Source organism: Oncorhynchus clarkii, chromosome 16, assembly GCF_045791955.1.
Source record: "Oncorhynchus clarkii lewisi isolate Uvic-CL-2024 chromosome 16, UVic_Ocla_1.0, whole genome shotgun sequence".
In the NCBI taxonomy this organism is placed as follows: domain Eukaryota; kingdom Metazoa; phylum Chordata; class Actinopteri; order Salmoniformes; family Salmonidae; genus Oncorhynchus; species Oncorhynchus clarkii.
Window position 1 is genome coordinate 50,166,343 of NC_092162.1, and position 13,191 is coordinate 50,179,533.

Consider the following 13,191-nt stretch of genomic DNA (forward strand, 5'->3'; position numbering starts at 1 on the left):
CGATTACAGCCTTGAGTATTATTGGGTATGACGCTTCAAGCTTGGCACACCTGTATCTGGGGAGTTTCTCCCATTCTTCTCTACAGATCCTCTCAAGCTCTGTCAGGTTGGATGGGGAGCGTCGCTAGACAGCTATTTTCAGGTCTCTCCAGAGATGTTCGATCAAGTTCATGTCCGGACTCTGGCTGGGCCACTCAAGGACATTCAGAAACTTGTCCCGAAGCCACTCCTGCATTGTCTTGGCTGTGTGCTTAGGGTCGGTTTCCTGTTGGAAGGTGAACCTTCGCCCCAGTCTGAGGTCCTGAGAGCTCTGTAGCAGGTTTTCATCAAGGATTTCTCTGTACTTTGCTCCGTTCATACTTCCCTCGATTCTGACTAGTCTTCCAGTCCCTGCTGCGGAGAAACATCCCACAGCACGATGCTGCTACCACCATGCTTCACCGTAGGGATGGTGCTAGGTTTCCTCCAGATGTGACGCTTGGCATTCAGGCCAAAGACAAATCTTGGTTTCATCAGACCAGAGAATCTTGTTTCTCATGGTCTGATAATCCTATAGGTGCCTTTTGGCAAACTCCAAGCGGTCATGTGCCTTTCACTGATGAGTGGCTTCTGTCTGGCCACTCTACCATAAAGGCATGATTAGTGTAGTTCTGCAGAGATGGTTGTCCTTCTGGAACGTTCTCCGATCTCCACAGAGGAGTTCTGTCAGATTGACCATCGGGTTCTTGGTCACCTCGCTGACCAAGGCCCTTCTCCCCCGATTGATAAGTTTGGCCGGGCGACCAGCTCTAGGAAGAGTCTTGGTGGTTCCAAACTTCTTCCTTTTAAGAATGATTTAGGCCACTGTGTTCTTGGGGACCTTCAATGCTGCAGAAATGTTTTGGTACCCTTCCCCAGATCTGTGCCTCAACAGAATCCTGTCTCGGAGCTCTACGGACAATTCCTTCGACCTCATGGCTTGGTTTTTGCTCTGACATGCACTGTCAACTGTGGGACCTTCTATAGACGGGTGTGTGCCTTTCCAAATCATGTCCAATCAATTGCATTTACCACAGGTGGACTCCAATCAAGTTGTATTAACATCCCAAGGATAACAGGATGAACCTGAGCTTAATTTCGAGTCTCATAGCAAAAGGTTTGAATACTTATAAAAATAAGGTACACCTTTTTTATTTTTGTAAATTTGCAAAAATGCCTAACCCTGTTTTCGCTTTGTTATTATGGGGTATTTATTGTGTGTAGATTGAGGATTTTTTTGTGATTTAAAAAAATTTGGGATGCATTTGCTGTTTGTTTTGGTTGTGTTTCAGATTATTTTGTGTCCACTAGAAATGAGTGGTAAATAATGTATTGTCATTTTGGAGTCACTTTTATTGTAAATAAGAATGTTTCTAAACACTTCTACATTAATGTGAAAGCTACAATTTTTACAGATAATCCTGAATGAATTGTAAATGATGAGTGAGAAAGTTACACAAGCAGAAATATCATACCCCCAAGACATGCTAGCCTCTCACCATTACAATAACAGGCAAGGTTGGCATTTTTTAGGGGGTATGATATTTATGCCTCTAACTTTCTCATTCAATGTGGCGGTGTTGAAAGCTGAGCTGTAGTCAATGAACAGCATTCTCACGTAGGTGTTCCTTTTGTCCAGGCGGGAAATTGCAGTGTGACAGAGATTGCGTCATCTGTGAATCTGTTGCGGCATTATACGAATTGGGGTGGGTCTGGGATGATGGTGTTGATGTGAGCCATGACCAGCCTTTCCAAGCATTTCATGGCTACAGATGTGAGTGCTATGGGGGGGGGCGATAGTCATTTAGACAGGTTACCTTGGCATTCTTGGGAAAAGGGACTATGGTGGTCTTCCTGAAACATGTAGGTAATACAGACTGGGTCGGGGAGAGAGTGAAAATATCAGTGAAGAGACTTGCTCACTCGTCAGCGCATGCTCGGATTACGTATCCTGATAATCCGCCTGACCCTGCAGCCTTGTGAATGTTAACCTGTTTAAAGGTCATACTCACATCGGCTATGGAGAGCGAGATCCCACAGTCATCCGGAACAGCTGGTGCTCTTGTGCATGGTTCATCAAAGCGAGCATAGAAGGTATTTAGCTTGTCTGGTAGGCTTACATCACTGGACAGCTCACGGCCGGATTTCCCTTTGTAATCCATGATAGTTTGCAAGACGTGCCACATCAGACGAGCACCAGAGCTGGTGCAGTAGGATTCGATCTTGGTCCTGTATTGACCCGTTGCCTGTTTGATGGTTCGTCGGGCGGCGTAGCAGGATTTCTTATAAGTGTCTGGATTAGTGTCCCGCTCATTGAAAGCGTCAGCTCAGTGCGGATGTTGCCTGTAATCCATGGCTTCTGGTTGGGATATAAACATATGGTCACTGTGGGGATGATGTTGTTGATGCACTTGGTAATGAAGCTTGTGACTGATGTGGTAAATTCCTAAATTCCATCAGATCAATCTCGGAACATATTCCAGTCTGTGCTAGCGAAACAGTCCTGTATCTTAGCATCCGCTTCATCAGACCACTTCCTTATTGAGCTTGCCACTGGTACTTCCTGTTTTAGTTTTTTGTGGGTAAACAGGAATCAGGAGGATAGTTATGGTCAGATTTGCCAAATGGAGAGCTCTGTATGCACAACTATATCGCTGAAATCAGAATACTAGAACATTTAGAATACCACCAAATCAAGAAAACACAATTTGTTTTCCAGCCAGCCTGACCAGCCAGAGCCTTTATTTACTACTTCCTTAAATTGCCCAGCTGTACCGTGTTACTTTAGCTAGAGTAGACTGGTGGTTGTCAAGTAGTAGTCTATCTTGTTTGTTTTATCACAAAAAGGTTCATGAATGGAATTTCAAGGGAGTACAAACTAAAATATGAAAATACAATATTTTGAAGCGGGATAGTTTTCTAGTATTAAACTACATCAATTTTGTACCAAATCCACCAAACGATCAGATTTTTGAATCGACGACGACCCTTTGTCGTGCGCTATGACGTAGCCGTAACGTGGGGTTTCCTAGAGCTGAGAGCAGGGTTACCGCGCCCATCTCTGCTGTTTGATGGCCGGGGGAAGCGTTTGAGATACTGGTGGTGTGAAGAGAGAACGGGGAACTACGGTGGGAAAGACCAGAAGGATAGTTAGAAGATTGGAACGAGACTGTTGTGAAATACAAGACCACCCATAGACTCTCAAACGCAGTGTTTTTCCACAAAGCGTTGGTTTAGTAGGGTGAACATTTCCTCATCTTTGTGCCGGTGTGTCTTCTCTTGGCGGATCGAAACCTCTGTTCGGGGAGTGCCACTCCTCGATAGCTTGCTAGATCTAGTCTGTGTATTAGCTAGGTGGAGAGGAGTAGATCTTCGCTGTTTCCAGTCAATGCGATATAAACCACGGATACCCTCGACTGAAAACGGGTAAGTAAGTTATGAGTTGGGACGCATTAATGGCAACTTATTTTTCTAAAGACGTAGCTAACTTCTGTAGCTAACATTGTCTGGGGTGCCTAGCTAGGAAGCTAGGCGGAAGGGGTTAAATTGAGTTGTGACTCGCTGGTTGAAGCTAACGGGGTGTGGGTAGGTAGGTAGTTGGAAAAGCACAAAACACACTTTAAATTATTCGATGTTGTACTTATTTGAGTTGTGGTTGTAGGTAGTCACAATATAACTAACTTTATGCAAAGTTTTTATTATGGTGTGGCTTAGCTATTTGCCATGGCTTAGGTTTTGCAATACCAGTGAGTGGGCTAGCTTGCTGGCAGCTAAATGTAAGCCTCAAAGCTAGTGGAACTTAGCTTCTTTCGTAAGATCACTAGCTAAAGCTAGTTAACAAAACTGTCAACGTCTGAATTTGAGTTGCACTGTTTTTCACGCATCTAACAAAATGGCAAACGTAGCTAGTTAACCAACATTCAGTCTAATTGGCTTTTGTAAATCAAGATGATTGTGTTAGACGTTTGCTGACATTCCTAGATAACGAGCTTGCTAGCAAATTAGCTATATCCAACCATCTTAAATACTAATTTAGTTAACTAAGTTATACCAAATGTCATAGATGGTGATGCATAATGTTTTAATGCATCTGACATTTTACCAATGATTAAGTGGTCATATAATGCATAGAGGATTTGTGCGTTATAATACAACTGTAGCAAGTAACGTTAAGTGGTAATAGGAGACAAAAAATGGCTATTTCAACATCAATTGAGCCGAAAGCTAGCTAGTTAGCTATCAGTGCACCCCCACACACACTTTTTCGTCGTCCATAACACAGACGGAGACGGTATAGAAAGCCATACTACTGCCTACGTTTGCAATTAGCAAGAAACTTGACATGTTTCCGAATGTGCGTGTGAGCCTGCAACAGTAGCCAACCAAGATGGAGCTGCTGCTGTTGGGTTTAGGCTGGACACATTCGACACCTATCGCCTAGTTTTTTAGCTATCTGTTTACGTTGTCATTCGCTGAACAGCCATTATGTCAGCCAGCCACCAAATTATCTTGCGTTACAGTTAGCTATCATATCTGGCGTGATAACTATGGTGGTACAAGATTATGGCCTTAATACACCTAAAATCAGCAACAAGCTTGTATATTAATGTATGACGAGCTAGCTATTGCATAAATCAGCCACCTAACGTTATATTGCTAACTAGTAAGCAGTATGTTTAGCCAGCTTGCTACTTTATTAGTGTACGGGCTGGCAGCATTTGATTGGCCTTAATTTGATATACAGAGGAAGTAAATTAACGTTAATTGGATTTCTACAATCTGTTCAACCTGGCCATAGGTTTTACTGTACAAGTGGTTACACCTAATAGCCATACCTCTGTCCGCTCCAGTGTGAATGGTCTTTCATGGAGTAGACTAGAGGAAATGGGTAACGAGGAAGCAGCTAATCCTGTTACTTTCTAGAACTGAAAATAAAGTGTAGGGAGGGGATTTTTTTATGTCAACAAGCGGCAAACATTCTAAACCGGGTTTTTAGTTTTGTCGAACCAGAAATTGTCGTCATGTTGAGAACGAGTAACAACAATGTTGCCATTGTCAATCGCTGGTTGAAAGAACTCGCATTTTTGTTACATTATGAGACAATATAGGACGCCAGCAGGTTCAGTTTTCCAATATAGTTATTTGATGTTCCATAATATCTTTGTCACGTTAAACATTTTCCGTTTTTCAAAAGGGATATTTGTAATTTCTGGTTCACAAAGATGAATTAATCTTGCTAGTTCGCTTCCCTCGTTGAATGAATGGGTTCCTGTATTCAGGGCCCAAGCAGCTGCAACGTACAAGATGGCGTTCAAAGCCCATTTCCACACCGCTTTTTTTCTGACTGAAAGACATCAGCCCAGCTTCGGCTGGATTCAGGGGTACCATAATATATATCGATAATTGTAGTTAATAAACATACATTTGAGTAAATATACTAGTTTCTGAATCATGTATAAATTATACAAATTATATAAAAGAGAGGTGTTTTTCAACTGTGGGATGTGGGACAACATTTAGGTGGACGGTTGTAACGTTAGTACATCTCGAATATTAGCCAGTGAGCAGCTAAATTCAGGAATCTACAAATATGTATTAAAATCTTATTTTGCTTGGTACACAAAAGCACTTGCACTTTAGCTGTTCTTCATATGAGTGAGATTTATTTCAAGGTTGGACATTATTTTTAAATCAATATTATTCCAATACAAATGTACGTTTCATTTTGATGTAAAGTATTAAGGTAGTACGAGTATATGGCAGCTTATATTCAAGTGTATGTATGTATCAAGGTAACAATTTAAGATATAAAGATTCATGTATTTTGTACTGATCAGCGAGCTTGTAGTTCAGGAACCTTTTTGTATCTTGTATTTTTTTTATTTATTTAGTCATTGTACTGGGGCTGGTCCTTTACCATTGTCACATTTTGAGTATAGGCTACCTTACATCATGTATCTTTTTTTACTTAAAGAACTTAATGTGACTTGGAGCAAAACAAGCTGTGTTGGCACTCGCCGTGGATGAAAAGGGCATTGTAAGGATTTGTGGACACTGATTATAAAATATCATATTACTTTCAATAGAGGAATTGGCCCAATTGCCCACTCCATAACTAACCCTTTTTTTAGCAGTTCTGAGTGCCTGTCTCTCAAAGTTGTAGGATATTATTTGCTGAACGTGGATGCGTTTTTCATTTGTTTTGGTGCACTTGAACATATATTCGTGAATCCTCCCTACATGTCTACACCTTTACACAGTACTGGCCATCCAGCAGATTGAAGGATGTATTCACTTTTATGGCTGTGCCAGGAGATTAAGTGATTTAACTGTAGTCCTGGAATAGTCGTCACCTAATTTCTCAGTCTTACTCACAGGAATCTGAGCTCCACTGTGGTTTCTCTCATCATGCAAGTGTGATTGAGTCTAATCAGTGACTACAGTATTCAGGCCTGCAGGCTCTCTCATCGCATAGCTCTCATCCCATTACTTGCTTACAGGTCAGAACACCACACTACACACAACACACCGGCAGTAGAACATAAGATGCTTTGCACACATCCACACACTACTGCCCCCTATTCAGTGCCAGTCTCAAGTAAGCTGTTGCCAAAAATATTTTCACTCGTGTCAATGTGCACATTTCATTTTGACTGCGACCCCGCTGTAACCTTATATGATCCACTGCCTCGTGTTGACATCTGGCAGGAACTGGGCCACTCTGTAACACATGACATCTCACAATGTCCAGGAGGGTGAACAGGGAGTATGTCTATACATATAGTGCCATTCATGGAGACTTCAGTCAGTGTCTCCCAGACTAGCGGAGTTGACACTTCAGATGACGGTCATACTCACTAACATTCGCCTTTACAATCAGGTTCCAGAAGCAAAATCAGAATGTGGCATTTGGCCCCCTGGCCAAACTTGTTCACCTGAGAGATGACACTAGAATGAGCATCACTATCAGGGGATGAGCTGAATTATCTGTCCTTTGTGAAGCAGGAGGGATATTTAGTTTTGTTTTATACAGATTTTCGTCCCCCTGGATTTCTGTGAGCGCATGGTATGAATGGGATTAAAATCTTAGTTTTTGGATTTCAGCTTTTGGGATTATGGGGCTTGGTCAGTGATAGTGCTGATTTTCCTATTTTCCTATGATCCTGCTTTTAGCCATATGGAATTTCTTACTATTACAATAACATGCCTTCCCTGTTATGACTGGGGCTGCCACGGCCAGACTAGTTGGGATCATCTCTCGGTGAAATGTTGGTTTCTTACTTACTTACACCCTGCATTTGACCATACAGTTGTTGATTTAGGATATCTGCTTTGCATAGCTATATTGTGAGTTGTCATAGCATTTGTGTTCTTTGTGCTTTATAACAATGATGACACTCATTACATTAAAAGATAAACATACAATTCTTGGTATGATTTGTTTACATTAAAGGTAGACTCGGCGATATGACGTACTTTATATGCAGAAAGTAAACAGCATAGTGGGTCAATTTCCGCAACAACTAAAAGCTTTGAAGCGCAAGGCTCAACTTCTCCACTGTTTTGGTCCCGTGGTTGCTACGCTGTAACGGCGTAAAGCGAACCCGTGCACATGCGCAGATACTGTGTGTGACTTTGAGAGTGAAGTCTCATCTCGCTCGTCTCAATATCTGCGGTGCTGTTCATGGCAATGTTATTTAGCTGAGTCTACCTTTAAGAATATGTTCTTACTGAGAAATATTTAAGGGCCCAGTGCAGTACCTTTTTTCTTCCTGTGTTTAAATATATATTTCTACACTGAGGTTGGAAAACTTACCAGGCGGTAATTTAGTTAATAGACCAATAAGAAAGTTCCAAACCCCTCTGTCAATAACAGCCAGTTTTCCGTTTTCCCAAGATCACCCCCACACTGTCCTAGCAAAAATTAGCTTGAGAAATGTATCTTTGCTAAGAAGCTATTTTTGTTTATTTTTCACAATTTTAATTGAAAACAATCACATTAAAGTACTTAATTGTTACCCAGAACTGATTTTATATTAAGATAAAGACTCCATTGGACCTTTAACTTAGCAGCCCAGTACTTGGGGTTGAGAAACTCCAACAGACATTAACATCCCTCGGTAGGCGGGACACCGCTCATGAGCAGAGATTTCCTGTCAGACTAGACTATTCTCTCCTGCTGTGTCTTTCTGTCTTCCATGTTCCTCACTCCATCATTTTAGCACAGTCGAACAAGATCACCCAGGACAGGCAGCAGCTGTTTGACTGCTAATATTGGGCTCACTTACTTCAGCGGCCAAACTGCCAGAACCATGTAATTCCAATAGATTTCCCAGACAAATCCTTTTCCTAGCTTGTGGCCTTACCCCCTCCTCAACCCCACCTGCAGTGCAGGTTGACAGCCCGTCTTTACTTTAGGGTTCAAAGGTGAGCTGCCTTGTCCTGTTTGACCAAATCTGATCCATTTACACCGGTGCTAATGATTCTGAGATTCTATGCAGTCGAATATCTCACGTACCACCCAGTCTTTTGCACTCACTCCCTAAATCCATCTCCTCCCTCCTTTCCCCGAAGGGTCACAACACGGCCAACCTAACGTAGCAGGCGTAAAAGAAACGCCTGAGCAGAGTTAATTTCTCTTTCTGTTCCTGACTAGAGGGGAAAAAACTGTCGGGAGGTACTCTTCAACCAAGCTCTCCTCTTTTCTTTCTCTCTCCTGCCTCTCCTCTCTCTGCTGTATGACGTGGCCGGTTCTGTGGGGTGTGCCCAGAGAAAAGGACACCCTGGTTATTCTGGGCAACCCAGCTGTCTTGTTGTTACAGCTGATTTATGGAATGTCCAGTGACTGAAACAGACATAGATTTACTAGATTGACTAGTGTGACAACTACCTTGTGTTATATCATTTTAGCTCTCAGCAACATAATCTGCAATTCTGTCCTATGTTTTACCTGAGGACAAACATGTCATTTGTCAATATGTTTCCTCTTCTATTTGTATTGCTAGTGCTCCCAATGTGTCTGATAACCTCTAGCAAATCCAAGCCACGTAGTTTCGGTTAGCCGTACACCAGTAGAACTGTTGTGGTAACTGTTCCGCTCACAAGCTAGTTTGGTTGAAGGTCCATGCTGTATGGCCCTGGCTTATCAGGGATGACTGCACGGCTGAGGGCCACTATGTTTTGAATAGTCAAAGTGAGTGGCGACAGGACTGTTATTGACCCCTCTACTCCTATGTCGTTGGTCGTTCCACTGCTATGGAGTCCTGTCAACCTGAAACAGCACTTCGCATGGGGAACCTCAGGGCTCTGCTTCTTTGAATAAAGGCCTCCTGCCTTCTATTTACATTCAGCCCCATAGATTTGACTGCCGGGGGGGAAATGTCACCAAACCAGAATTCTGAGCCTTTGATAGGAAGGCAGGGAGTGAGTTTTTATATGACAAAGAGACACAGTAAGTCGCTGGAATAAAAAGGACTGGCTGGCTGTCATGTGACACTTCACACATACACTTGTTCCTCTCTTTTTGGGGAGAATCTGGGAGAGAGAGCGGGAGGAGGGGTAAATGTATTCATGCAATCAAAGGAGTGTATTTTTCTTTTTAAACAGTCATGCTTTTGGCTTTGGGCAAGCTTGACCTGATTTTTTGTTTTTCTGATATGGAAAAGCAAGTTGGGCATATGTCACAAGCACAAACTACACCTTTTTGTTTATGTATGTTTGGATGTAAAAAGTGGTTGAGTTGTGTTTTTTTTTGTCTTTATCAGACCGGTCTGGCTGTTACCATGAGCATTTGACTGTTTTCCCCTAATCCTCCCTTAATGACTGCCTTCACGCAGTGGCATTTGGAGTATGTCTGCCAGCACGGGCGCTATCCTGTTGAACCTGTTTGACTCCAGCCTCATGCTCAGGGACGATGTTGCAAGGTGGGGGGAGGCCAAGGATGGGCCTGCCAGGCTGCAGAGGTGAGGGGTGCCTGAGAATTTAGGTGCTAGATGGCAGGTGAAGGGTTACGTACACTCCCAACAGCTCCATTTCTCGCAAAGGAAGGGGTAACTTATTTTGTATGTTTTTCTTTGCTTCTCTGAGTGTCGTTATATTGATTCCCAGGGTTATTTAATGTATTCTTTTGTATTTTAACTATTTGCTGTTCAAGCAGGCAGAAATACAACCGGTATGAAACTTGTCATACTAGATGTTCACTGTATATATAAAAGTATGTGGACAACCCTTCAAATAGTGGGTTTGGCTATTTCAGCCACATCTGTTGAGGACAGGTGTAGAAAATTGAGCACACCGCCATGCAATCTCCATTGACAAACATTGGCAGTAGAATGGCCTTACTGAAGAGCTCAGTGACATTCAACGTGGCATCGTCATAGGATTCCACCTTTCCAACAAGTATGTTTGTCAAATTTCTGCACTGCTAGAGCTGCCCCGGTCAACTGGAAGTGCTTTTATTGTGAAGTGTAAATGTCTAGCCACAACGGCTCAGCCGAAAGTTACAGATTGTAATGCAATAAAATAGGAAAAACGGCAAGGGGGATGTGTACTTTTGCAAGGCACTGTATCTGCCTGCTTGAATGGAAAAAGCACACCTACCATTTCCACCTGCCCCAGCCTCCCTTCCTAGAAACTTGTGGCATCATGGTATGTTTCACGAATCAATCAATTAAACTTTACTGACACTCCCATCAATGTGGTGTATACCTTTAGGCGTTTTCCACAGAAAGCAGAGGTTTGCATTGATAGCTAAAAACATAATTGTATACCATTGCTTTTCTGCATTTAGGCGATTTCAAAAGCCATTAGTATTTTTGGCCTAATGAAAATAATGCCAACCTTCTAGTTAACTGAGTGAGGATGGACAGCTTTTCTATGCACGTGCATCATATAACAAACATGTGCCTAAGTATACAGTATGTGTGCTGTCATATGTTGGACCTCCTAATGCTTTAATTTAATTGCTTTAATTGAATTGCGTTATCCTCCCCAGATCTGTTCTGAAGTCAGCCCCACGGTTCAACAGCAGAGGATGCTTGTTTATCGAAGCCACAATTCTAGTGGGGTTCTTCGACCCAGTTGTCAGGGAATTTGCAAGGGCATGAGTTGCTGTACACGTGTAGCTGCTGAGGTGGAAATGCTTTTGTGTAGACTGTATGTAGTCCTGATGCTAGTGTCCCCTGTGAATGGGACCTTATATGATGGCCAACCCATCCCCTCTATCCCCATCAGTCAATCACCCCTGAGGTCCTGACTTACTGACTTCAATGGGACTCATTTCACATGCATTATTATTATTATATGTTGAAAGGATACTTGTGCTGGGCCCTTGTATCAACTTGTACACAAGTAAAAGCATTGTGTGACCATCTTTAATGTTATGCTCTCAATTGTACCAATACTCTCAGTCAATTAATTATTAAGTGAATGAGAAGTTATATTTGGTGCAAACAGTAACAAAACTCAATCACCATTAGTGAGGCTACCAGCATTGGTAGAAGTGCTGATACTGTAGTCTAGGCCTAGTATATATTGCAGAGGCAGGCCGCAAGACTGATTAACACTAACACACTGCAACTCTGAATATATAGATTTATACAATCAACATCCAAAAAAGAGGAACCCTGTCACAAAAATGTATACATTTAGATACAGCTATATCGATATTTTGAGTCAAAGTATTGGTTAAAAAAATTTAAATATATAGTACTAGTCACAAGTTTGGACACACCTACTCATTTAAGGGTTTTTTCTTTATTTTTACTATTTTATACATTGTAGAATAATAGTTTGTCTTCACTATGAAATAACACATGGAATCATGTAGTAACCAGTGTGTTAAACAAATCAAAATATTTTATATTTGACATTCTTCAATGTAGCAACCCTTTGCCTTGTTGACAGCTTTGCACTCTCTTGGCATTCTCTCAACAAGCTTCATGGGGTAGTCACCTGGAATGCATATCAATTAACTTATGACTGCAATCCCGTTAACGGGAGCGATATGACAACAGCCAGTGAAAGTGCAGGGCGCCAATTTCAAAACATAAAATCTCATAATTAAAATTCCTCAAACATACATGTATCTCATACCATTTTAAAGTTAATCTTGTTGTTAATCCCACCACAGTGTCCGATTTTTAAAATATGCTTTACAGCAAAAGCACCACAAACGATTGTTAGGTCACCACATAGCCACAGAAAAACACAGCCATTTTTCCAGCCAAAGATTTTCCAACTAGTCACAACCACAAATAGAGATACAATTAATCACTAACCTTTGATCATCTTCATCAGATGACACTCATAGGACATACATGTATGTTTTGTTTGATAAAGTTCATATTTATCAAAATATGAGTTTACATTGGCGCATTACATTCACTAGTTCCAAAAACATCCAGTGATTTTGCATAGCCACATCATTCAACAGAAATACTCATCATAAATGTAGATGATAATACACATGGAATTATAGATATACCTCTCCTTAATGCAACCGCTCTGGCAGATTTCAAAAAAACTTTAGGGGAAAAGAAACGCATGCAATAATCTGAGACGGCGCTCAGAAGTAAAAATCACTAGCCGCAATGATTGCGTCAACATAAACAAGAAATTACATGATAAATATTCCCTTTGATCTACATCAGAAAGCACTCCAGGAATCCCAGGCTACAATAAATGTTTGATTTGTTCGATAATGTCTGTTATTTATGTCCAAATACCTTCTTTTGTTAGCGTGTTTGGTTTACATATCCAAACCCTCATTCTGGTCAGCGTTACATCGGACAAAAACTTTAAAAAGTTATATTACAGAAGAAATATTTCAAACTAAGTACAGAATCAATCATTAGGATGTTTTTAACATATAGCTTCAATAAAGTTCCAACCGGAGTATTCCTTTGTGTCTTCATGAGCAATGGAACGCAAGTGGATACCATGAAGAATAAGCGCGATCAGAAAATGGCTGGCTGCCAGACACCTGACAGATTCTGCACTCATTCACTCCCACAACACCATAGAAGTCTCATTCAAATTTCTATCGATGGTTGACATCTAGTGGAACCCCTAGGCAGTGCAACATTAATATCTCAAGGGGATTTCATTGGGGACTCTGGTTAATACATACAAAGCCCAGATTTCTCACTTCCTGTTTTGATTTCTCCTCAGGAT

At 41.5% G+C, this 13,191-nt stretch overlaps 1 protein-coding gene across 3 annotated transcripts in view; it reads left to right on the forward strand.

Moving 5' to 3' along the window:
* Window positions 1-3,032: 3,032 nt before the first annotated feature.
* The window catches only part of LOC139368643 (guanine nucleotide-binding protein G(I)/G(S)/G(T) subunit beta-1-like), a 54,993-nt gene continuing 44,834 nt past the window's right edge, over window positions 3,033-13,191 (forward strand). For 2 of the 3 annotated variants that reach the window (XM_071107768.1, XM_071107771.1), the window contains exon 1: window positions 3,049-3,444. The gene's annotated coding sequence lies outside the window, so the exon portion shown is untranslated. Of the gene's footprint in view, window positions 3,445-13,191 lie in introns of all 3 variants that reach the window. The other variant, XM_071107767.1, reaches the window with a different exon arrangement.